Source organism: Canis lupus, chromosome 18 (genome assembly GCF_048164855.1).
Source record: "Canis lupus baileyi chromosome 18, mCanLup2.hap1, whole genome shotgun sequence".
NCBI classification, from domain to species: Eukaryota; Metazoa; Chordata; class Mammalia; order Carnivora; family Canidae; genus Canis; species Canis lupus.
Window position 1 is genome coordinate 6495408 of NC_132855.1, and position 27392 is coordinate 6522799.

Consider the following 27392-nt stretch of genomic DNA (forward strand, 5'->3'; position numbering starts at 1 on the left):
TGTTTTTGTGGAAATGCATTTCCAGAAATGTATTCTTCCCCTTACTCTCTTTCAGATGTCCCCGAGTGCATTCAGGTTGATGGCAGGTTTCGGTGTGTAGAACACAACTTATTTTCATTGTCATGGGGACTCCAAGTGACCGGTGCCTACTGGGTCTGTGTTAAGGTCTCTACACCGGGGACTAATTTTCTTCTTTCTCTTCCGTGGTGCCTAGACCTAAGCCTCTGCCTCAGTGTTTTTTGCCTATAATCGTCTTTCATGGAATAGTTTCCGATTAAGGGAATCAATGTGGAGTAAACTGACTTTTATTTAGAATCAATGGCTTATTTGATTATAAAACACTGAAACAGGTTCTCCGTTTTCCTCCAGGATGCTCATCTTTTCTCCTAACCTTCACTGTGATCTCTATAGAAGCGCAGGTCCTCCTTCCAGGACTGAGTCTCTCTTCTGCACTTGTTTTCTCTCCTTTGAAATCTCTAGTTAAAAATAATAATAATAATAATAATAATAATAATAATAAATACTCTAGTTCAGTGTATTGTGTTATACTGTGCTCCTCTTGGAGTCACCATAAACTGAATATATGCAAACCCTAACTCATCGTTCTCTCCTACCCACTTCAAACTGACCCTCACTCTACCAATTAACTATCAATTATACAGTCATTTTTCTAGGCACAATTGTCCTAGTGATACCATTAAGTCTTATCTGTTCTTCCATTGAACTGTCTCTTAGTTCTCTGTGACTTCTTCCCACTAACAGGACTATAATTTAAGCTTTCTCTATCTCATTTGGAGTACTTTTAGAGCTTTCCTGTTGGACTCCAAGCCCCGCTCTTCTGGGGTCTGAGTCAGTGTAGACAAGATCAGAAGAGGCAAGGGATGGAGTCAGGTCAGGCAGGCAGGTTCAGCAGCCTGGCATTCAGATTCAGACTGCAAGCAAAGCGCTAGTGAGCAGACTTGAATGACCATATTATAACACCATTTGCAATATTCCCAATTTTTTATCATCTGGTGATTATAGCCATTCCTAACTATAGTCAAAATAAAGAAAAAAGTTAGGCTTTTCAAGACAATTCTATTCCTGGTTGAGGAAAGGACAGGGATGTAAGAATTGAATCATATTATCACTCTTGCTTTATTGCCTACTGCACTAAGTCCAGACATTTTTGCCATCAACTTAGGGATCTGGATAATTTAGCTCATCTAACGTATCTGAAACTTTTGAAACTTTTCAAAATAGATTTTCAACTAAATTGACTCAGTCTCCTTAATATCCAACATGATACTCCAGTTTCCATCTTTGCATCCAGTTATACTTCTTTTCCCAGAATGCCCTGGAAGATTTCTCCATCTGAATATACTCTTTAATGCTCAATTCTAGAGTCTTTTCTAATGACACTTTCTTCAATTATGTCCAATATTCATCTTTGTTTCTATATGTAGTACTTGATTAGTTTGTATTATGTACTGAATACTGCTGTTATTCATTCAGTTGTTCCTTAGATATTTACTGAGAATATTGTACAAGATTCTGAGTCCATATAATCAAAGATATAATTCTGGTTCTCAAGGAGCTATGAGATATGTTAAACAAAAGGAACAGAATGAAGCTAATTGTACTTTTAGGTGTCCTAAAACTATAGAAAGATATACCCATTAACTGAATAGTAAAGAGGGAGCATCATCTTTCCAGGTGCATGAGAGAAGTAAAGAACACTCTAGAAAGAGTGAAACTGTTTCTGTGCATGCTGTGGCTCCTTAAACTTCAATTACTAATTTTCTAAATGACTGACAGTAGAGAAAAAGAACTGGATGCACAAATAGTACTCTCTGAGTACTTTTTAAAATTTACAATGAATAAACCACCTGGCTTCCCACAGAAAGTGCCCACACAGGGAGGGGAATGTACAACTGCTTTCGACTGAATGGGCCAATAAATAAACTGATCGGCTATACTAGTCAAATTAAAAATAGACGCAGCCAAGAGAAATTTGCTGGTCATGTGCAAGTAACATTAAAAAGTCATAAGATGATGGTGACAAGGAAAGTATGTTTGTAGAGTACTTTCAGTAGTGAGCGAAAACTTAACATTATTTTGTAATTCTTATTTATTCCCCCAGGAAAATTATCAAGTACACAAGTAACGGAAGTCTTTAGTAATGCATAACAGTAAGGAGAAACCATTTATTGAGTTTTAGGCTGTGCCTATGCAGCCAATAAAGCCTAGATGGGGTGCTTTCTCTGAAAGCAGGAGGGCTGGCCTCTTCACTCAAAAATTGCCATTGTCAGAGGGCTCACGTACAGGAGTGTGGGGCATGGAGGGCAATGTTTTTTAATACAGGGATTCCTATAACTTCTTAACACTTCAGTAAAGTTTCTAGAACCATGAAATACTGTCTGTCATTGACTTTCTCATAGAAAATGGAGAAGAGGCTGAGGTACAATTTCTTTGTTTGCTCTGAGATAAGATCTAGACGGTACCTGTGGGTGCAGAAACATGTGGCCAGAGAAAGACCCTGGAAATAAGATATGAGTCATTCACAGAAATTGTTGGGAGTGATCTGAACTAGCATAGCTTTAAGAGTGGAAGTTGGGACAGTATTTCCAAATCTCCAGAGCCAGGGAGATGCAGCCAATGCTGAGGTTATTTATAATCAGACTTAATCATTATTGAGGCAACAGCGAAAATGAGAAACATTTTTGCTTGGTATTCCTCTTTATATTTCTGTCTAAGATTCAGCATACTGTTGAATTCTATATTTAAGCCAGTGCTTGCTGCTACATCTATTATTGCTAAGAGGCCAAACATTTTAGTGATTAGTTTTAGAAGACCTCAGAATTACTTGAGAATATTTCAGGAAGTCTGCCTAATGAATATTTCAGAGAATAGATTTCAGAAATATACTACAAAAATGTGTTTATATGTTTGGGAGAATATTTAAACCTCTTAAATGAGAGTAGAGTGAACATTCAGAGAACATTTCCCTTCATTAACTTGGGGCTGGAGAGATGGTTGGCATAGGCCACTATGCCCCACAGAAAAACCTCTGAATAGAGACCTAGATTATGAATAAAAACATTATTTTCTTAAAGTCCATTATCTCCTTATATCTCAAGATTTCAAAAAAGACTATTGGGAAGAGAGACAGAGATAAGAGAGAAAAAGCAAGCAAGCACACTTGAGCTAAGTAAGCTTCTACAAAATGATAAAATGATGTCTTTAATAAAGGGGATATTTGTTGTAAAATAAAAATTAAAGTGTTACAGTCTCAAAAATGCAAAACACATTTCAGTATGTTACCTCATTTAAATTCTCGTAGATCCACAAAAAATAACCTGAAGGCACTAGTGGTTTATAATATATACTTCAAGCTAGTAATTCTCCCAAAGCAGACATAAGCTCATTGGGAGTCTGGAAACCAAAAGAAGCTTCCACTCACCTTCCCATCTGGGGAATCCATGCTCTATGGAGCCTGGAGGAAATTTTCTGTTTTGTTGTAGTTTATTTTTCTATAACACTATTTAATTTTTAAACATTCAGGAATAATTTTCTTTCAGACTGATTACCTAACTATTGATTTTTTATCAAAACAATTTTAAGGATGAAAAACTAAAATCTTCATTTGTATTAAACCTATATTCTAGTGGAGAAATGTAAAAGATTAGATGCATAACATAATGTCAAACAGTGAGCAGTGCTATGAAGAAGAGAATAAAGCAGGGTAAGTGGATGCAGATAATGGAGGTAGTCCTACTTCAAATACAGTTCTCAGAAATAACCTCTCTGTGGAAGTGACACTTGAGCAGACATTTGATGAAGCGTGGGGACATTCTTTGTGATTATCTGAAGAAAGAACAGTCAAAGCTGAGGGAATAGCAAGTGCAAAGGCCCTGGGATGGAAAGTGACCTTGCTTTGTTCAGTGAACAGCAGGGAGATCTGTACAGTTACAGCATACAGAATAAGCAAAAAACCCAGCATGATAGGGAATTTGGTTGAAGACCTAGCCATGAAGATAGAAGTGTATGTGGTCCAGTAAGCCAAGATAAGACCCTTTCATTTTATTCAAGGTGTAAGAGAAATAAATTGGAGAGTTGAAAATGCAGAGCATGACATTTTAGTAAGACACCACTGATAGCAATGTGGAAGACATGACTGTGGAGTGTGAAGAAGGGAAATCATGAGAACAATTAAGGAGCTTGAAAATGATACAAATAAGAGATGACAGTGACTTGAATTGAGAAAGTAGTTGTGAAGGTGGTAAAGAAAGGATCAAATTCTAGATATATATCTGAGGGATGATAGTACCATCAGGTCAATGCTGTGATTCCTAAAATATTATTGGTAAAAATAACTAACTAATTAACTAACAAATCAGGGTTTCCACCAACCAAATTTATCTTCCTGTGTTATGCAACTAGAGGATTAGACAAAATGAATAAAAGACCATTTTTCAAACTTTGGGTAATAGGCAATTCATGAATGTGATCCCTAAATGAAGGAAAAGAATAAAGTGAGCCCTCAATTCAATGAGGCAGTTTCTAGGCAGCTTCTCAGCAAGAGGAACCCTGAAGAGTTTCCAGGTATGTCATTGTTCTGAGAAATCAGAATTTAAAGATCTGGGAAGACAAAACAGCTAAAATTTTCAGGAGAGTCTACTGCAGAGGAGGGGGATACACAGAGGGGAACTCTGGATTTTATGCAGGGATGCTCTACAGGTTTTGGCTTTGTGCTGTACTACAAATGTATGTGAGAAACTACCTGAAGCTGAGGAGAGAATCATTGGGAAGGAACTTGCAGAAGAATTTCAGAGGTTGCCACAGTGTTGGGAGTAGTTTGCATTCCCACCAACCCAATTGGAAAGACACTGTAAAATAAGGACTAATAGATCAAATCCTCAGAAGGATATCTCCATAGCCAGAGCTGAATTGGCCCAAGACTACAGGAAGCTCTAGACCTATCCTAATAAAACTTAAATACAAGCCTTAATAGCATCCATCTGATTCCAAGGAATTAAGTCCATGCCAGAACAAAATCAACCTCTATTTAAGAGCATGTAAGAAGGTAAAATTCACAATGTCCAACAGAAACAAAGCCCCACAAACTACTAGGTATGCAAAGAAGCAGGAAAATATCATAACCAGGTGAAAAATATCAGTCAACAATAACTAGTACAGAAATGAGAGGGAGACTAGAAAGTGCAGAAAAATAATGTTGAAGGAGCTATTATAAACATGCTCCATTTCTTTGGCTAGGTAGAGAAAATCATTCATGTTGAGAGAAAGGAAACACATGAAAAAGACAAAAAGAGAACATCTTGATTTTTCTTAAGTGCAATATTTGAGATGAAAAACACACTGGATGGCACTAGCAGTATGTGAGATGCTGCAGCAGAGAAAATGAATAAATTTGCAGACATTATAATGTAAATAATTGAAAATGAAAGACAAGAATTACTGGGGAAAAATGAACAGAGCATCAGTGTTCTGCAGAACAACATTAAGCATCTATCATACTTGTAACTAGAGTTCACAAAGAGAGCAGTGAAGGCAGAAAGATATCTGAAAAAATAACAGGAAAACATTTTCTAAATTTGATGAAAACTAAATTAATAGGTCAAAAACTCAACAAATAAGCAGAATAAACATAAATAAAACCATGAAAAAAATGCATTAAGATCAAATTGCTAAAAATAATTATAGGTAAAAAATCTTAAAAGCAACCATAGAAAAAAGATGCCTTTATTGAGAGGGAAAAAAAAATCACAGCTGACTTTTTGCCTGGAACTATGCAATACAGAAGACAATGAATGGACATTTTTAAAGATTTGATGAAGAGAACAAAAAAGATGTTGATCAAGAATTATTAGGCCAGTAGAAATATCATTCAAAAATGAAGGCAAAATAACAACTTTTTCAGGCCAACAGAGAATTAATCACATACAGATGTCTAGTAAAAGAAAGTTCTGGCAATTCTTCAGAGAGGAAGAATATGGTACCAGAGGGAAATTTCAATCTGAACAAAGATGAAGAGCACCACAAATGGTAAATACATGACCAAATAAACCATTTTTTCACCTATAATTTTGCTAAAAGATGATTAATTTAAGCAAAAATGCTGTCAATATATTGTGGGTTTTATAACATTTGTTTGAATAACATGGATAGATCTCAAAAGAATCGACCTACATGAAAGAGCCAGAAACAACAGACTACATACTGCATGATTACATTTGTATTAAATACTAGAAGATGCGAAGTGAGTGAAGAAAACAGATCCATGGTTGCCAGGGGTGGGCAGTGGATAAAGGATTGACTACAAAGGAATGGAAGGGGAATTGTGGGTGACGGAAATGGTTTTTTTGTTAAGAGTTTTGTAGTGGGTAAGCACTAATCACAGATTGAATTCTAAATTTATAATTGGTGAGTAAATATCATCCTATGGAAAGTACTTCTCCAAAATCTGATTTTAAAAGAATTTTTAAGACACTACAAGAGTGTCAGTCAAAAATGAAAATCATTAGTTGAGTAGCAGTTGTACGTTTTTAAAAAATACCTGACAACTTTTATTTTGATTATTTTTTATTGGTGTCTGATTTTTGGACTGATTTGAATATTTTTCCATCAAACCATTCAAATATTTGTGGGCATGGGCATGATCTTCATTCAGAATGATCTTAATTTATGGTTGGCGGTTGATAAGCCATAAATGTCAATTACCATGCTATGTAAGAATTTAAATACTTACGTATTTTCATTTAATTTTGTATACTCTTGTTTTAATAGAAAGCCTCAATAACAAAATGCTGTACAATATCCCAGAATTATATCATAACCAACATACAGTTTATTTTCTGAATAACAAAGGAGTCTCAAGGAGAAATAAGACACCTAGACAACATGTGTATTGGCCAGAATATTTGTGACAACTCGTAGCCTTGCTGTAAGATGGTTTCGTAAGAGATTTTTGCCAAAAGCAGTTTCTCGAACTGATCCCCGTTAAAAGATGCATTTATATAGAAAATATTGTACCTTTCAAATATTAGGAAAAAAGCAAAATGTTATATTGAATGACATCTGCTCTATTACCTCTGGGAGAGGAGCCCCACTGCTCGGAAGATGGCAAATGCCTCGATTTGAGAGTCAGCCAGCAGGAGCAATCAGCTCATGACGTCCTCAATGAGCACATCCACACATTCCTTGGTTTCCAGGTGTTGGTGTTGCCAAGAAGGGCAATTGAGGCAGAACTGAATGGAACAACACTTTACTCACATAGAGAAGAGAAGCAGCAATCTAAGCTTAGTGATTGTGGTAGTGAGGCTCAGTCCTCCCTGGCTACTGGACCTCACCCCGAAATCCCTAAGCCTGGAGATCGTCTGCACATTGGCCTCTTGCATAAAGGCAAAGAACCACTTTACCTTTCCCCCCGGAGCAGAGAGAGCATGAGGTTGACCATGTACCAAATGGCACACATGCGCCATCAGAGGAGAGAAGTACATATCAAGTCTGGACCAGGGGAGGATCTTCTCAGACAGAGAAATATGCCCATCACAGGCTGTGGGAGCTCCTCATTCTTTGGAAACATTCTGGGCCCAAGGCACGTTATTACCTGAGAATGGAGGAGTCAAAAGCCTGCATACCTGGTGACTGCCTTTCCCAGGAGCACATTGGTCAAAACAGTGGAATAGGGAGGACAGCAAACGAGTGTCTTCAGGCCCTGACCCATGGCAGGCTTTTGCAAATGACCATGTGTTGGAACAGAGTCCTAGCCATTCATTTTCTTATAAGCTATGCCTGTTTTCATGGTATGATGCAGAGTTAGGCAGTTGCAACGGAGATCTCACGGTCACTTTGCAACAGAGACTGAAGGGCCCTTTACAGACAAGGTTTGCTGAACCCCACAGTAGAATGCTACCAACTATGTAAGAATGTGATTTATGCATGTAATTTTTCTGGTTAGAGATAAAAGTAGTTGAAAGATATATTTGAGGGACACCTGGGTAGCTCAGTAGTTGAGCATCTGCCTTTGTCCCTCTAAGGGACATGTGGTAAAGACAGTGTTTGTCAGTTAATGATAGAATAATGATTGAATGTTTTTCAAAAGATAGGTTTTTTTGCAAAATGACATGATATAAGGATTTGTTTTAAAATACTTCAAAAAAGGGCACCTGGGTGGCTCAGTGGTTGAGCATCTGCCTTTGGCTCAGGGCGTGATCCCAGGGTCCTAGGATCGAGTCCCGCATTGGGCTCCCTGTGGGAGCCCTCTGCCTATGTCTCTGCCTTTCTCATGAATAAATAAATAATCTTTAAAAAAATAAATTTTTGCAAACAAATATTCTTTTGATATAAATCCGATTTCAAGAAAGCAAACCAGAAGTTTATTGAATCCTCAAGAAGTAAAGTAATCGCGGAATGTGCTTCATGGAGACCTTCAAAAATCTAGCAGAAAAATCTCTTCTCTTTTAGCTGAAAGCAGGAGACTGTACTAGCTGAGTTTCTTAAAGTCCCTTCCAGTCTTGAGTCAGTGATTCTCAGTATGGACAAGGAGTTTTGCTTTTAGTCCAGTCAGATACGTTTCTGTTAACCCCAGAAAATGCTTCTAAATGTACAATGACTGACATTCTTAAAAGTAAACACTGTGTCTTTTCTTCTGGAAGATGCTATTCAAATAATGACACTTCCTCTGACATTGACAGTGGCGAGTGGAGTAGAATGTCAGACTAAGACGAGAGACTATGTTCTAGTGAAAAATTGGATCAAGAATCCCCTGACACCACATCAGCATTTAACAGGCCAGACTTACCTGCCACTCCAGTGTATGCTAAAGGACAGGCGGAGAATCAATGAAACAATCACTAAACAGAATTCAAGTTTTTTCTTTTTGTTTTTAACACTAATAGGAGAAAAAAAAAACTAAAAAAACAAAAACACCCTGGTTCTTATCTAATGGAAGCTCATAAACAAAAGGAAAAGCATGCCAAGACCTAAGAAACAGAAGAAAATATACAGAATATCATGAAACTTGAAAAAAAATCTTCCCCAAATGTTTTCAGGATCATAGTCTACTTTTCCCCCCTCATTTTTAATTCCTTTTGTGACATTCAAGTCCTAGAAAATGTTTTTGAAAGCAATTATATTTCTAAAGTAAGTTTTCCCAAACTCCCACAGCTTAACTTTTCAGCTTAAAATATCATGTTTTAAAAGGTGTTGGCATTCAGTTTTACCTAACAAATAGCTGGGTCTTGGAAAAGAAGAAAATCTGACAATTTAAAAAGGAAAAAGCCTCTGTATGTGTGTGTGTGTGTGTGTGTGTGTGTGTGTGTGTGTATTTTGAGCTTATTTGAACACATTTTTAAAAACTTTGAGAATTATAGACTTCATCTTTCACATCAGATAATTAAAGGACACTAAATAAATCTTATTCTTTCAAAACTATTCACTTGAACAGGAAACCCATGTCAGCTATCTGTACATCCATTTTTGCTCTTTTTTTTTTTAGATTAATTGCTACACGGTGTTACATTAGTTTTAGGGGTACAGTGTAGTGATTTCAACATCTCTATATATTATGCTGTACTCACCACAAGCGTGGCTACCATCCATCACGCTACAACACTATTACAGTATCATTGACTATTGTTTTTGCTATTCTCATTGTCAAATGCAGCCTTACTTTCAGAGCAATTTTAAGAATTGGAAATTCTTAAGAATAAAATAAATTTCTGATACAATTGGAAATTCTTAAGAATAAAATTTCTGAAAGCTGCAAGAAATTTTTTCTTAAAATATCTTTTCTACCTTTGATATATCTGGAACCCAGATGCTCTCCTGCCATAAATAACTAAAAAATAAATATGATTGGAAGTTGGGCCGTAAGGCCTGATAACTCTGAAAGATGGGAGATAAATGAGGTTTTCTCTGTGAATACTCTTTCTATCCAGTCATTTTCTAGATCAGGTTGTAGAAAAAGAAATTCCAAATGGAGCACAGTAATCTTTCTATGTTGAAGGGGCAGAGATTTGAATTTGGAGAATCTGAAGTAATTAAAATTTGTGGAATGGAATTATCAAAGACCAGGAGAGAGACTCTGCAGATCTGTGGAAGGGTCTGTTTGAGTCCTCATCCAGATAGTAAAGTATTCACAACATGCAGAGAGTACCCAAGAGCAGGCAAGAGAAGAGAACAGCTGGGTGTGCTAAAGTCACACAATTTCCAGAATATAGACTGGAGCTATTCAGATTCTTATCTGGCAATATAAAGATGTTCTTGAACACTCATAGCATTTAATAAAGTATCCATAAAAGGATGTTTTAGTAGTAAACCCTAGAGTAAAGTTCTCTTGAGACCCATTTGATAAAGCTTAAACACAGAAATGACCAAGTGATCTGCAAATAACTTAAATGCCTGCCAAAACAATATTCAACAAAATTCAGCTATTCAACAGCATAGTATCCATAATGTATAGGATCCAAGCCAAAACTACTTGATAAAAGAACAAGGAAAAATATGCTGTGCAAAGATTCCCATTTTAACAAATGATGCTGGAACAACTGGACATCTACATGCAAAAAAGAAAAAAAAGATCTAGTGACCTTCCATCCTCCTCAAAAATTAACTCCAAATGAATCACAGACCTAAATATAAAATGGAAAAATAGAAAAATCCTAGTATATAACAACATAAGAGAAAACCTTGGGTTTGCCAGTGACTTTTAGATACAACATCAAAGGCATGCCCCATGAAAGACATAATTGATAAGCTGAACTTCATTAAAATGAAGAAACTTCCACGCCACGAATGGCAATGTCAATGTCAGTGAGAAGACAAGGCACAGACAGGGAGAAAATATATGCAAAAGATACATTTGATAAAGAACTGTTATCCAAAATACACAAAGAACTCTTAAAACTCAAGAATAAGAAAATAAGCAATCTGATTTAAACACAAGACAAAGACTTCAACAAACACTGCTTCACATCCTATGTCATCAGAAAAAAATGCAAATCGTAATGAAATATTGGGGCACCTGAGGTGGCTCAGTAGGCTAAGCATCTGACTTGATTTCGGCTCAGGTCATGATCTCAAGGTCATGCAATTGAGCCCCATGTCGGGCTCCGTGCTGGGTGTGGAGCCTACTTAAGAGTCTCTCTTCCTCTCTCTCAGCCCCTCCCCCTCCAGATAAATAAATAAATCTTTAAAATAATAAAATGAAATACTACTACACACCTATTAGAATGGCCAAAATCCGAAACAGCAACAACCCAAGTGCTGACAAGGATGTAGAACGACAGGAACTCTGATTCATTTCTGGTGGGAATGCAAATAGTCTAGCTACTTGGAAGACATCTGGCAGTTATTTTTAAAAAAACACATTCTTATCTTATGATCCTTCTATCGTGCTCCTTGGTATTCACCTAATGGGCTTGAAAATTACACTCATGCAAGAACCTGCTCACAGGTGTTAATAGCAGCTTTATTCTTAATTGCCAAAACTTGGAAGTGATCAAGATATTCTTCAGTAGGTGATGGATAAACTGTTATACAATGAGATCATGGACTATTATTCAGTGCTAAAAAGAAGTAAGCTATTAAACCATGAAGAAACATCAAGGAACCTTAAGTGCATACTATTAATTCTAATAAGCCAATCAGAAAAGGTGACTTTCTATATGATTCCAGCTATGAAACATTCTAGAAATGGCAAAACTATGAAGACCTAAAAAATATGAGTGATTTCCAGCGGTTAGGGAGGAATTATGAACATGTTGAGAACAATGAATTTTTAAGGGTGTGAACCTATTTTGTATGATACTATAGTGATGGATACACATTAAACATTTGTTCATAGTCACGGAATGTATAACATCAAGAATAAACCCTAATACTAACGAGGGGCATTGGGTAGTAATGACTTATTAATAAAGGTTCATCAGTTGTAACAAATGTACTGCTCTGTTGGGAGATGTTGGTAGTTGAAAAAGCTATTTATTCATGAGTGGGTACAGGGTGTATATGGAAAATCTCTATACCTTCCCTCTCAATTTTGCTGTGCACATAAAACTGCTCAAAAAGATAGTCTGTTAAAAAAAAAAAAACTTCAGGAAAACAAAAAAAAATGGTCAGACAATTTCTGAATTTGATGAGAATTAGAACCTCAGAGACCCTAAAATTCCACTGATTCTCAAGATAGAAGAACATAAAGAAAACCACAACAAGGCACACCTTAACCAAGTTGCTAAAAGTTAATGATATAGAGAAAAGTTTAAAAAGAAAAGAAAAAGAAAATGACATAATACTTGCAAATAAAGAAGAACTGAGCTGGCTTTCCATCAGAAGCAATGCAAAACAAAATATGATATAAATAACATCTCTAAAATGCTGAAAAACAAATAAATGCAAATCTAGAGTCCTATATACAATGAAAATATCCATAAAAATACTAATGAAATGAAGACATATTCATACAAACAAAATGAAGAAAACATACCACCAACAAAGTTGTGCTATTCTACCAAATGGAAATTGAACTATACATTATTGGAGGAGCATAAACATTTTAAATATGAGTAAATTAAAAATACATTTTATCACTTTTAAGTCTTTTTATAAAATCATGATCAGGGAGGAAAAGTAACTTAAAATGAGTAAAAGAAAGAAAACAATAAAGATAAGAGTAGAGGTGATAAAAAAAATTTAAAAAACAGAAAAGAACGCAATCTAAAGCTTGTTTCTGGGATCCCTGGGTGGCGCAGTGGTTTAGCGCCTGCCTTTGGCCCAGGGCGCGGATCCTGGAGACCCGGGATCGAATCCCATGTCGGGCTCTCGGTGCATGGAGCCTGCTTCTCTCTCTGCCTGTGTCTCTGCCTCTCTCTCTCTCTCTCTCTCTCTCTCTCTCTCTGTGTGTGTGTGTGTGACTATCATAAATAAATACAAATTAAAAAAATTTGTAAAATAAAATAAAGCTTGTTTCTTAAAGTCATAATCAGACTTATCGTGAAGATTATTTCATAACATATACAAATATCAAGTGACTGTGATGTACACTTGAAACTAATAGGATAATGTATGTCCATTATACTGTAATAACAAAAAAAACAATACTATTGATAAACATCTAGCTAGAATGGTTAATATGAAAAGAAATGACCACACACCAATTACCAATATTAAGAAATACCTTGAGTTCCAGACATAAAGGACAAATAGGGAATATTGCAAACGATTTATAAGAAAAGCATAAAATTCCTGAAAGACACAAATTATCAAAACTTATATGAAATTATACTGCTTCAGAAAATCAGAACTGCCATTATAGGTGATTAAGTTGTAATTAAAGCCTTCCAAGATGTAAGTTTTAGACCCACATAGATTCACTGGTGAATTTGATACAGAAATTTAAGGAATAACTAATATAAATCTTATTTATTTCAGGATTTAAAGATAGAGGAGATACGTCCTAATTATTTTTGAGGCCACGATTACTCTGATATCAAAATGATACAAAGAAATTGTAGGAAAAGACAATCACAGAGTAATACTAATCATGAACATAGACACATAAGTTCTCAAATACCCAACAAAAGTTTCAAAGTAAATGATCTCTGCAATCCATATAAATAATAATGCATAATGACCAAATGAAGTACTACGAAATCATGATAGGTTTAGCATTTAAAAGTCAAACAATAGTATTCCTCTGTACTGAAAAAAAAAAAAAGAGAATCCATATAATCATCTGAGATTCAGGGAAAAAAGGTATCAAAATGCAACACCTATTTATAACAAAATTCTTACCAAACGAAGGATAAAAAGAAACATTGTCAAATTTTGAAGGACAACTTACAAAAAACTGCAGCTAACATTAGAATTGCACTAAACTATTTTCTGGAAGTATTTGAACAAGGAAAAGATGATTACTTCCATCCAGCGCTTCCATTCAGTAATGTCCTGCAGGTCTTAGTGAAATAAGAAAGGAAAATTAAAGAAAAATAGATTGCAAAGAAAGAATTAAACATTCCTTATTCCCAGAAGACACGATCATATGTAAAAAAACAAAAACAAAACAAAAAAAACAACCCACTACACAGAGGCTCCTGGAAATAGTAAGGGAGTTTAGTAAGGATATAATACAAGAACATATATGCAAATCAATTATATGTCTACATATGTGGCATGAACCATTAGAAAGAAAAACAAACAGCATAAAAACCAAGATCTGTCCCTAAGAAAATATTTTTAAAATACGTGCAAGTTAATTATCCCCCAAATCGTCTACAGATTCCATGTGATCTCAGTGAAAATCCCAGGAGGTGATTTGTGCATATTGACAATCCAATTTGAAAGTTTAAATGGAAATGGGAAGGCTATCAAATATCCAAAACAATTTTAAAAAGAAAAATGAAAGTCCACACCCATTGGAAAGACTAAAATTAAAATGTGTGGCAATGCCGGGCACTGGCAGGGACATGGAGCAAAGGGAACTCTCCTACCTCACTGGCAAGAATATAAAATGGTGCCTTAGGGAACTGGTTAATAGTTTCTAATAAAGTTAAACAGAAGTTCATATGACTCAGCAGTTCCACTTCATTTATTTACACCGGAGGAATGAAAACTTATTTCCATCCCAAAACGTGTATGCTCAAGTTCATAGAACCTTTATTTATAGCCCAAAGATAGGAACATCTCAAGTTCTGAGATAAATGGATAAACAGAGGATGGGATATTCATTCAACACAATTCTATCTGACCAAAAATATGCTGAACTAATGAATCCAGACAGAAAGGATCTATGCTGGATAAACCTATTTATGTGAAATTCTTTTTTTTATTTATGTGAAATTCTATACTGAACTGATTTAATCTATAACAACAACAAAAAATTGATCACTAATTGCCTGCATTCAGAAGTGGTGGACCAGAGTGGACTTCAGAGGCCCACAAGAGGTTTGGTTTGGTTTGAGTAATTTTTAGTGAAGGAACAGTTCGGAATCCAAGGATCTACATGTGTCTAATTGGATATTGATTGTCCAATTTATTGTAAGTAAATTATACCTGAAATTTTAATTGAAAAAGTAAAAAGAAAAAACAGCGATTTCAGATTGGAGGTATTCTTAATACTGCCTCCCATTCACCTCAGCCCTAGATTTTACTGACTTGTGCCCAGAGGACCTGGGTTTTAATTTAGGTTCCACAATTAATTAGCTCTGTGATCTCAGGTAAGTCACTTGCTTCTCTTAGCTTCTTCCTCAGTAAACCAGAGAACTGGACAATCCCAGAGGTCCACCAACCTCTGAAAATTAAGGTGAAGAAATATATCATTGAAGCCTTAATAGGGTCACTGAAATGTTTTCTCCAGTTCATTTTACATTTGATTTAATAAAAGATAACTTAATTGATATATATTTATAAACATATATTTATTATATATAAGTTAATGTTGAAATATTTTTCCAACACTGAATAATGTTACCTGCAAAGACAGAAGCTAATCTAAATATGACATAGGATTCTAGTGGCCTAAAGAAGAGACATAAATGCTACACTCTTTCTTTGGAAGTGTTCGTTAGGGATCTCGGAGTCAAGGAAAAGTGTACTTTTCTCTTTCTGATTTTTAGTCACCAACACTCATCATTACCATATTAAAAATGTGATTATTAAATATCCAAGTCTTCTAAGAATTCAGAAAAGTATTGAAAAGCAAAAAAGATTTCCTGGCTTGGATATTGCATTTGAAATGCAACCTATTGATGTGATCACAAATGCAATCCACCACTGACTTTCCAGCAAAAATTAATTCCCAATAAAATCAATCTTTTGTTTTCTGAGGTATAGTTAACCTATATCACCATACTCATTTCAGTTGTACAACATAATGACTTGATACTTGTATATACTGCAAAATGTTTCACCAAAATAAGTCCAGTTAACATCTATCACCGTACATAGCTATAAAAGTGTTTTTCTCGTGATAAGAACTTTTAAGATCTTACTGTCTTAGCAACTTTCAAATATACAATCCTGTAATAATAACTACAGTCACATGTATGTGATTTATGTATTTTATAACTGGAAATTTGTATCTTTTAATCACCTTCACCCGTTTACCCATCTTTTGACCTATAGTATTTGTGTTTCTCTGACTTATTTCACTAAGCATAACGCCCTCAAGATCCATTCATGTTTCAAATAGCAAAATTTCCCACTTTCCTATGGCTGAATAATATTTGTGTGTGTGTGTGTGTGTGTGTATCAGGTATTTTTTAATCCATTCATCTATTGATGGACACTAAGTTTGTTTCCATATCTTGACTCCTGCCAACAATGCTGTAGTGAGCTTGGGGCACAGGTATCTTTTCAAGTTAGCGTTTTTCTTTTCTTTTCTTTTCTTTTCTTTTCTTTTCTTTTCTTTTCTTTTCTTTTCTTTTCTTTTTCTTTTCTTTTCTTTTTCTTTTCTTTTCTTCTTTTCTTTTCTTCTTTTCTATTCTTTTCTTCTCTTTTCTTTTCTTTTCTTTTCTTTTCTTTTCTTTTCTTTTTTCTTTTCTTTTCTTTTCTTTTCTTTGAATAAATACCCCAAAGTGGAATTACTGGACCAAATGGTAGCTTCATTTTTAATTTTTTGAGCAACCTTCATACTGTTTTCCATAGTGGCTTATTTCAGTGTACATTCCTACCAGCAGTGCACAAAGGTTCCCTTTATTCCACATCCTAGCCAGCATGTATTTCTTATCTTTTTGGTAATAGCCATTTTACCCGGTTTAAGGTGATATCCCATTGTAGTTTTGATTTGCATTTCCGTGATGAGTAGTGATGCTGAGCATCCTCTCATTGACCTATTGGCCATCTCTATGTCTTCTTTGGAAAAATAACTATTGTTGTTTTAACCGTTAATTAATCAGATGGCTTATTTACTTATTTATTTATTGCTATTAAGTTGTATGAGTTCTTCATTTATTTTAGACATTAATCCTTTCTCAGATAAATGGTTTGCAAATATTCTCTCCCAATTGGTAGGTTGCCTTTTCATTTTGTTGGTTTCCTTTGCTGCACAGAAGCTTTTTAATTTGATTTACCACCACTTGTTTATTTTTCCTTTTGATGCCTTGGCTTTTGGTGTCAAGCCCAAAAAATCATCACCAAGACTGATGTCCAGGAGCTTACCACCTATGTTTTCTTCCAAGAGTTTTATGGTTTCAGGTCTTACATTAAACTTTCTCATCCATTTTGAATTAATTTTTGTGTACACTATAAGATGTCGGTCTAATTTCATTATTTTGCATGTGACTGTTCAGGGTTTCCAGACCATTTATTGAGGAGGCTGTCCTTTCTCCATTATGTATTCTTGGCCCCTTTTTTTAGTAAATTAATTGACCATATATGGGAGGGTTTAATATTGGGCTCTCTATTCGGTTCGATTGATTGATGTGTCTGTTTTTATGCTAGTACCATCCTGTTTTGATTACTGTAGCTTGTAAATAGTTTGAAATCAAGGAGTGTGATACTTCCAGCTTTGTTCTTCTTTCTGAAGATTGCTTTGACTGAAGTCTTTTGTGGTCCCTTACAAAAGTTTGGATTGTTTGTTCTATTTCTGTGAAAAATGCTACTGGAATTTTGATAGGGAGTGCTCTGAATCTGTAGATTGCTTTGGGTTATAGGGTATTTTAATAATATTCATTCTTCTAATCCCTGAGCATGGAATACCTTTCCATTGATTTGTGTCTTCTCTAATTTTTTCTTCAATGTTTTGTTTTCAGTGTAAGTCTTTCTTTCACACTGAAAGATTTATTAGATTTATTCCCAAGTATTTTATTCTCTTCAGATGCAATTGTAAGTGGGTCTGTTTTCTTAATATCTCTTTCTGAAAGTTCATTGTCAGTGTATAGAAATGCAACAGATTTTTTTGCATATTGATTCTTGTATCCTGCAACTTTTCTGAATTTATTTATTAGTTCTAACAGTTTTTTGGTGGAGTCTTCAGGTTTTTCTATATATACTATGTTGTCTGTGATAATAGTGAAATAAATAGTGATAATAAATAGTGATAAATAGTGATAATTTTACTTCTCTTTTTCCAATTTGGATACCTTTTATTTCTTATTTACCCTAATTTCTCTGACAAGGACTTCCCATACTATGTTGACTAAAAGTGATGGGAATGGATATCCTTGTTCTTGATCTTAGCAGAAAAGCTTTCCATTTTTAACCATTGATTATCGTGTTAGATGTGGGTTTATCATATATGGCCTTTATTATGTTGAGGTACTTTCCCTCTATGCACACTTTTTTGACAGTTTTTAAACTAGTTTGATTGCATTTTCTATATTCTCCATTTTTTATTGTATATATAAATACCACTAAAATCTGAAGACTATACTGTTGTACTCAAATGCTTTCAAATGTAATCATTTATATGACTCTAATATGTGTTTTAAGGAATTAAAATCCTTCAAATTCTTCAAAATATACTTAATTTGCACCTCAATACCAAATTAACTTCTAAAAATATGTTTACTTTCCTTTTTTACTGCTTTATAGTCAGAAACACTTTTAATCTGTAAAAAGCCTAATGGGCTACCTGGTAAACTCACTGTTTAAGGAGTGCTTGAACCAGGGCCAGGATGAGTCAAGTGAGGCATTTGCCCGTGGTGCAAAAATACAGAGGGTGATTATTTATCATAATAAATAAGGTAAATAATAAAAAAGGTAAATATTTTAATGCAATATTTTAAGAAATCATGTTTTAATTTAAAAATCTAAGATAAACAGTAAAGACAGGATCAATATACTAAATTGAACTGCATGTTTTTATTCATTCTTTCTGAATAAAATTGTGTTGTGACTGAGCCATTATACATCACCCTAGTCTTACAAGTATATTTCAGATAGTTCTTTGGGACCAAGAAATAGAAATAACTAGAAATAAGAAAAATTAATATTTTCTATGCTATAAAGAAACTAAATTTGGACCTGAAAAGTAGAAAAACAAATTTCTATCTTTGTTGTAAGCATAATATATTATCATTTGAGATATATCTTACCTGTGTTAATAAGGACGGTGTTTGTAAATCACAAATCCCCAAAAGTCCTTATTTTAAGAGATATTTGAACTTCATTGGCTTTTGTTTACTGACAGTGTTAAAAAATGGCATATTCATCAATTTATTTTTAGTAATCTGCAGACTGAGCAATTCAGGGAAACTTCTTATAATGCTTCAGGCCTACTGTTGGGTCACATGAAAACAGAAAAAAACTGCCAGGGAACTGTGTATATACAAAATCTGTGAGTTAAGAAAATGAAGGGAAAATATTTTAAAACATTCTACTTTCAGAAACCTACAACTATGTTTCTTATACTAAATTAACTAAAACTTGGATGTTTAAATGGCAATGCTTACAACCATATTTTTTTCTACATTTCAATATAAATGCTTTAATTGTACACATTACCAATGAAATATGGGTATAAGAAACTTCTTTAAAACCAAATTACATAAGAACTCAGACAATGAATGTTATCTTATACCAATAACAAAAGTAAATCAGTCAGTGATTGTGAATTTGAATATTTTTCAACTCTTGAATGTTAAATATCTTAATTTGCATCTGTCTCTGTTAAAAATAACATATATATAATGCACTCAGTATATTTTAAGACAAACTTTGGTTCTGAGGCCAATAACTATAAAATAATTCCTAAGTCATAAAGTTACTGAGATTCGACATGTCTGAGGCTGAGGGCATAATATCAAAATAGAGGTATCTTGTATGAGTGATTTTTTTTCATATTTTGTGTAAAAACTGCTTTCAGTATGTGTGAGCCTGATAAAGTTTTAATGTGAGCTTTACAGTTGAATGCATCATCTCTATTTTCCTATAGGTCAGCCTTGTTATACAAAGCGACATACTGCTAATATAGTATGTTTTATGTCGTGACTACCAATAAGCAGTAAGCAGTGGAAGTGCTGTTTCCATAGATATGCTCCCTCTATACATATTTAAACAAAGCCTCGGTGGTATGTTTATTCATCTGATATCATGACATAGTGGGTAGCAAATCTACATACAGCTGTAGTCTATCTGGGTATAGATATATAAAAATCACAAAAATAACTGGTGCAGTTTTATACATTACAAAGTTTTTATAGCCTAGGGCTAAAATTTTCTTGTCAGGGAGATTAGTTGGTGAACCTTCCATTCTTCTACAGACTTTTGTGCATAGGTAGGACAGTGAATATCAATTCAAAGTCTCCCTGTCTAGCAGGCATTTCTGGCCACAGAGAAGAGAAATGCAAGAGGAGATGTCAGTATCTGCTTAACCAAAATGCTGGGTCACTGCCTGACTCAGGAGGCAACCCATCTAACTTTATTTCTTGATTATTTTTCCTACCTAAGAAAAGTTTGAGAGTACTAGACGTTCTGTACTATAGCCATCACTGGCTTTATTTTCTCCATATCATTTTTCGGGGGAAGGCTATATATGGATCCCCAAAATCTGGGAGATGTTTTTCCTTGAATATTCTCCCCCTTCATCCTGGCAAGAATTTTGAGAATATGTTGCCATATATAACAAAGGTGTAAAATATTTTGCGATTTCTCTGAAACATCTCAGGTTGTATAATTTGACAGTCACCTGAGGTTCAAATTTCTGAAGAAAACGATGAGGATTTCATGGAATGTTGTGGCAACTAACTATGTTAGTTCTGTAAGAGTTGTGGCAAACGCCAGAGCTTCATTAAGTGTCACCTCTCGCAGCTCAGCAGAGACTCACTGACATAGACCTCCCTCTTATGTTCAACAACTAATTTATACTTTTAAAAATTATTGTAAGCACAATGCTTCAGAAAAAAATACAATAAAAATAATTGTATACCATGACCAAGTGGAATTCATTTCAGGTATGCACCATTAGAAAATGAATCCTGCATTCACCACAGGAGTAAACTAAAGTAGAAAAATCATATGATCAGGTTAGTTGACACAGAATCAAATGTTTGACAAAATACTATTCCATTCAAGATAAAACTTTCAGCTAACAAGGAATACAGAAGAACTTCCTCAGTCTGATAAAGAATATGTACAAATAACCTTCACCAAACAATATGTTTATATTAAGAAGCCAGAAAACTTTCCTTTAAATTCAGGAGCAAGGCAATTATGTACTCAGTCACTAGCCCTATTCAAAATTATAGTGGAAGTCCTTGTCAGTGCAATAAAATAAGAAAAGGAAATAGAAGTTTACAGATTGAGAAGGAAGAAATGAAACTATCCATAGATGATAGGACAATCTGTGGTGGAAATACCAAACATCAACAACAAAAATTCCTAGAACTTATAACAGTAATAACTAGGTCTTAGGATAAAAAAGCTCATATACAAAAATACCAGCAAAGAACAATCAACTTTAGAATTTTAAAAAAATTACCATTTACAATAGCACCTCAAAAATGGAATACCTAGGTATAAATCTAATGAAATATGCACAAACATATATACAGAAAACTATGAAGTAATTATAAAAAAAAATCCAAGATATCTGAATGTTTGGGTATTCCAAATTTACATGTAAGAATACTCAACAGTGTTAAGATGTCACTTCTTCCCAATTTGGTCTATAGATTCAATGCAATCTCAATCAAAATCTCTGTAGGATATTATGGATATTGAAAACCAGATTTTGAAGTTTATGTAAAAAGACATATTGTGGATATTGAAAACCAGATTTTGAAGTTTATGTAAAAAAGACAAAGACCTAGAATAACTAACAAAATACTGAAGAACTAAGTTGGAGAACAACCTGATTTTATGGCTTACTATAAAGCTACAGTAATTAAGACAGCATGATATTAACAATAGACACAAAACTTAAATGAACAGAATTGAAAATCCAAAAATAGACTTATACTACTAAAGTCGACTGATCATTGACAAAGAAGCAAAATAAATGGACAGAGAACAGTCTCTTCAACAAATGGTGCCAGGATAAATGGACATCCACATGCAAAATAAATAAATAAATAAAGCAGGACACAGATTTTACACCTTTTGTGAAAAATAACTCAAAATGGGTCAAGGCTTAAATGTAAAATTCAAAACCATAATACTTCTTGAAAAAATATAAAAATGTATAAGAAAATATACATGACCTTGGGTTCAGTGGTAAGTTTTAAATATAATAGCACAATTTATAAAAGAAAAAAACTGGTAAGTTGGGTTTCACTAAAAAACGTCTGCTCTGAGAAAGACACTATTAGGAGCATAAAAGTATAAGCCATACATGCACTGGGACAAAATATTTGCCCAACACATATATCATAAAGGATCTGTGTTTAAAATATATAAAAAACATGTAACAATAAGAAAATAAGTAATTGAATTAAAAATGTACAAAGATCTGAAAGACACCTTACCAATGAAAGACACCTTACCAATGAAATTATATAGATAGTATATAGATGGCAAATAATCTTATAACAAATTCTCAATATTATTTGTCATTATGGAGTTCCAATTAATGAGATTCCATTATACACCTATTAGAATGGCTAAAATTAAAAAATGGACAAAACCAATTGCTGAGGAGGATATGGGATAATAAGAACTCTTGTTTTTTGCTAGTAGAAATACAAAATGGGACAGCCACTTTAGAAGATTATTTGGAAGTTTGCCACAGCACTTAATATAGTCTTATAACAGGATTCATGACTCCTGTTCCTAGGTAGTTATCCTGGGAAAGTCCCTCCATCTCTCTGGTTTTTAGGTTTTTTGTTCATAAAATGGGAACAAAAATGTCAACTTCCACAGGATTGGGCCACGCTTTTAAATGAGATAATGTGTAAAATCCCTTGTCATAGTGCTTGGCACAGAGTAAGCACCCATTAATGGTAGCTATTATTTTGTTGTTTATGAACATAATGTTGGGTTTATATCAAAAAAAGTTCTAATATCTAACGTGACTGGGCTGCTTGGGTGGCTCAGTCCGTTAAGCATCTGCCTTCAGCTCAGATCATGGTCTCAGGGTCCTGGAATTGAGCCTCAAGTCAGGCTCCCTGCTCAGGCGGGAGTCGGTTTCTCTCTCTCCCTCCAGGCATGCTCTCTCTGTCTCCCCCCTCTCTCAAATAAATAAAATCTTAAAAAATATATCTAACATGATTAATTCTGAAAGTTCAAAAAGTACATTTACTATTTTTGTCAAAGTAATACATGAACATTGAAGTCCACTGGACCCATGAGACTCAAACTAAAAACAGCAATCTCTCTCCTGCCTGTTATGCCAGAATCAGCCATTCTCAACACTGTCCATCCTTCTGGGGCATTCCTATTTCTAAAGTAAATGTGTGTGTGTGTGTGTGTGTGTGTGTGTGTGTGTGTGTGCATATTGTACTCTACTACCTTCTGATCAGTCAATTAGACATTGTCCAGTGACTTTCTGTTTTAATCAATGAAGATTTTCCCTGTTACTTTCCAAGTTTTGTTAAATCACAAGTATTTGTTAAATCCATATTAGGTGATTTCACTTTTATAAGCATGAACATATTCTTTACTAATGACTCGAGTATTTTGATTACATTTCCATTTTTTGTGCTACTTTTTTGTTGTTTTGTTTTCCTAGAGTGTTTTTTTTTTTTTAGGGATTTAAAAAATTTGCTTGGTAGTTCTCAAATCGCTTTTAGAATTCAAACAGCTCTATAAAATATCTCTCAATATGACGTTCTAGTTGGTCACATTTTTCATGTAATTTATCAGTTCTAATTTTTTTCTGAAGCTCCTAATCTTCTGGTCATATATAGACTGTTCCTTAGAACTGCTACTCATCTGTCTTAGACTACTTTTACTGTCACTGTGGAAACTCCCTTCACTCTCTCCTGTGGTCCTGTTTCTGGGATTCTGTAGCTATCTTTAATCTGGATTACTCATTCCTTTTGTGGAACACATCTTCTAGTAGGTTCCCGAGGAAAGGACCATTTTGTTTTGAGTTTTGCATGTCTGAAATGTCCTTTTCCCCTAACCATCACATTTAATTGATAGTTTTCCTAGGTATGGAAATATAGATTGAGAAGAATTTTCATATGAAATTTTGAAGGTTTTGCTCCATGACTTTCTAGCTTCTAAAAATGCTGTTGAGAAGTCATTATTCTTATCCTTTTTTATTTAAAAGCAAGAATTTTAGGTTTTTTGATACTTACTGTTTGAAACTACAGCCTGTGTTTAAATCTTGGCTCTGCCTTTTTGGCATCTGTGCGATTTTGGTTGATATTTAATTCCTCTCTGCTCAATTTTCACATCTGTGAACTGGGTATAATAATAGTACCCACCTTGCAGGATTGTTCTCTGGATCAAATCAGTTAGTATGGGAAAAGCCCTAAAAATAGAACCTGACAAGTAGCAAAATGCTCTTTCAGTATTTGCTGTCATCCTCATTAGTATCATGACAATGGGAACCCATTTAGGGATTTGAAGAGGGAGAGTGTTGTGAACAATGACTGGCTACTGGGTAGTATATGGTTTGCAAAGTGGGTGAGACAGAAAGTGCAGAAACAAGGTAAGGAGTGACCACTTCAAAATGAACCTGCTTCATAGGAGTCAACACTCCTGTGAACACTCTTGAATCAGAAGTTGGATGATAAAGGAGCAGTAAAAATAATAATATTAATAATAATTAAAACATTATTTTCTCAAATGAAAACCCTTAACCACCCAATAGACAGACTAAGCACATTTTCAGGGCTCCAGAAAAGCTGGGGTGCAACAATCTAGATGAATAAGAATGCTTTATTTTTGATATATCAAGAAAAAGCATTATAAGCTGATATGGGAGAAATTGGAACTTTGCCCAATTTTCTTACATACACGTAAGAGTTGAACTTCTTTTTTTTTTAATTAGTCGTTAGAAGGTGGGAACAAAAGTTTTCATAATGGTTTTTATTGCTTTGGCTACTGAAGATTTTAATCCAGACCTGGCTCTGGCTCTGAAGACATCTTATGGCCTCTTAGGAGCAGAAATACACTCACCCACACATTTGCTCATTTTAGATTCACCACACCCATGGCTGTGCATGTGTCTTCATGAATCCTAGAAAGAAGAGATTAGCTGAGAAATCTACTCATTGAGTGTCTACAGGTCATTCACTTTTCTCTCTCCTCTTTAATTAAAAATTCATCTTTACTAAACAGGCTATGGGGGTCATGTCACTATTAAATCCCTTTTTTTTTCTGTCAAAACAATTACACTTTCATCAAAGAAGCATTTTTAAGGGGAGAACCTATTTGTCAACATAAATAAATAAATAATGTAGCCAGGTAACCTTAGAAGTAGAATTTGATAATCTTAGAGGGGGAAAAAACCATAACTATCTGTTCCAACCGTGTTCCAAAATATGACCAACACTAATTTGACCGTGCTGTCCTTCTTTCATTAAACACACTCATACGGCTGCTTTTGTGACTGATATTGAGTCAGGCTCACACATCCAGTTTCTTTTATTTTATTTTGTTTTGCCATCCAATTTAAATTATTTTTATGATGCAGAGTCCAGTAATGAAGGAGTGCATCCCAGCCTGGGACATCTGGCAGTGTAGTAGGTGTCAATAGAATAATCAATTACTCCTGCGGCTAATGCTTGTCATGCCCTCTCACAGAAAGTGGGGGCAAAAGGAAGGTGATACTTAATTCACAGCAAGAAGACAGGCCATTTAATTGGATTAGCTGGCATCTCCCTTTTATCCTTCTCTTCGTATCCCCACCTCTTAACAGGCCCCTCTCCTCCCACAACATGCACATCAAAAGTGACAAGAGTTTGGCAATTACGCTGAAAACAGGAGCTAATTTTTAAATGAACCAATTGGATTGGCTTAAGAGGACCAGGATCCACCCCACTGTGCAGTGCTTAGGGACAAAGCACGGAGAGGCTAAAGCAAAGACAATGCTGTTCCCTTGAACCCCTCACCTACTGTGGTCCCATCACCAACCGCTGCCCCCACTCCCCCGCCCTGCTTCTGCCTAGACAGTGGAGCTGCTGTAGGGGCAGCTAATGTAGCACTTTTCGAAGGTGCAAGTGTTCACATCATCCTCGGGAAGGGAAGGCCAGTGCTAGATGGCAGTGAGGTACTCCCTGACTTTCCCCTTCAGTCAAATTCAAGTTCTACTTGGCTCCAGGGGATGCGAGTTATCACTCTCGTCTCTCTGCATCGTAGTATTGTAAATTGTGAAAATCCACATGCAATCCTACCAAGTGAATCATCTTTCAAAGTCGATGGAGATTGGAAATGTGTTTCATTTCTCACTCACGTGGTTGCTCTTGAATTGTACCTTATTGTATCGCTAGCAACATTTGAGCGGGAGAAGTGTTGCTTAGTGGAAAAATTCTAAGCTCGTAATCAAGAAATTGGGGCTCTGTTCCTTCTTCGGGCGCCAAAGAAGACAATACTGAACATGTACTGAAAGGTGCTATTCTAAGCGCTTCACGTGTATTGTCTTGTTTAATGGGCGCAAAACCCCTCTGAGCTAAGGCTTATTATTATCTCCATTCTATGAAGAAGGTGATGGGGATGGATTCAACCTCGACAGTCTAACCCCATTGTCTCCAGTACACATAAACCAGGGTGGGTTTTTTTTTTTTAAGATTTTATTTATTCATTTGAGAGAGATGGAGAGGGTGAGGGAGGTGGGGAGGGGAGGAGGGAGAGGGAGAAGCAGGCTTCCCACTGGGAGCCTGAGGCAGCAGGGCTCCATCCTAGGCCCGGAGGAGATCGTGATCTGAGCTGATGCATAGCCCATGAACCCACCAGGGGCCCCCAAGTTGGGGTGAGTTTTCAAGGATACCTGTGGGATGGGCAACCCTCCACCAGAATAGATGCTGAATCTAGCTGAGGTGCAGGGCTCCAGGGCTCAGGGTACACAGGCATTTGAGGTCGCTGGGGGCAAGGGGGGCCTGGTGGTCCTGGGGTGGGGCCAGAGAGAACAGAGACCCTTCCAAGGGCCTGCAGAGGTGGCTCCCTACCAACCTGTGTAGCAATTTTTCAGTATTTTCACAACAGATACAACCATGGTGGTGACGCAAAGTTACCAACGTTGAAGTCATTGCCGTCTTAAGAAGTCGACTGATTGAATGCGAAACGCAAGACGAGTGTCAGGCTCTGGATTAGTCCTCATAGCTTTTTGGGAGAACAAAACAAAACAAAATGCATAGCTGAAGAATGTAGTACGTGAACCCTATTTGGAAAATTCCACAATCTTCTCAAAAAATCTGAACTTTGATAAAAAATCACAAAGGAATAAAAGACTTGCTCAGGTATGACTCACAGTAGCACAAAAGATATTTGGCTTTATAAGAAAGTTTCACATTTGAAGAAGATTCTCTTCCTGCTGCTGATAAAATGGGGGGAAAGGGTACATTCAT

General features: G+C 35.4%; 1 long non-coding RNA gene across 1 annotated transcript in view; it reads right to left on the bottom strand.

The window, feature by feature from the left end:
- LOC140609432 (uncharacterized) overlaps window positions 1–27392 on the bottom strand; it is a 65411-nt gene that overhangs the window by 17484 nt on the left and 20535 nt on the right. The window contains exon 3 of the long non-coding RNA XR_012011265.1: window positions 25006–25066. This is a non-coding gene — a long non-coding RNA (uncharacterized lncRNA). The remainder of the gene's footprint in view (window positions 1–25005; window positions 25067–27392) is intronic.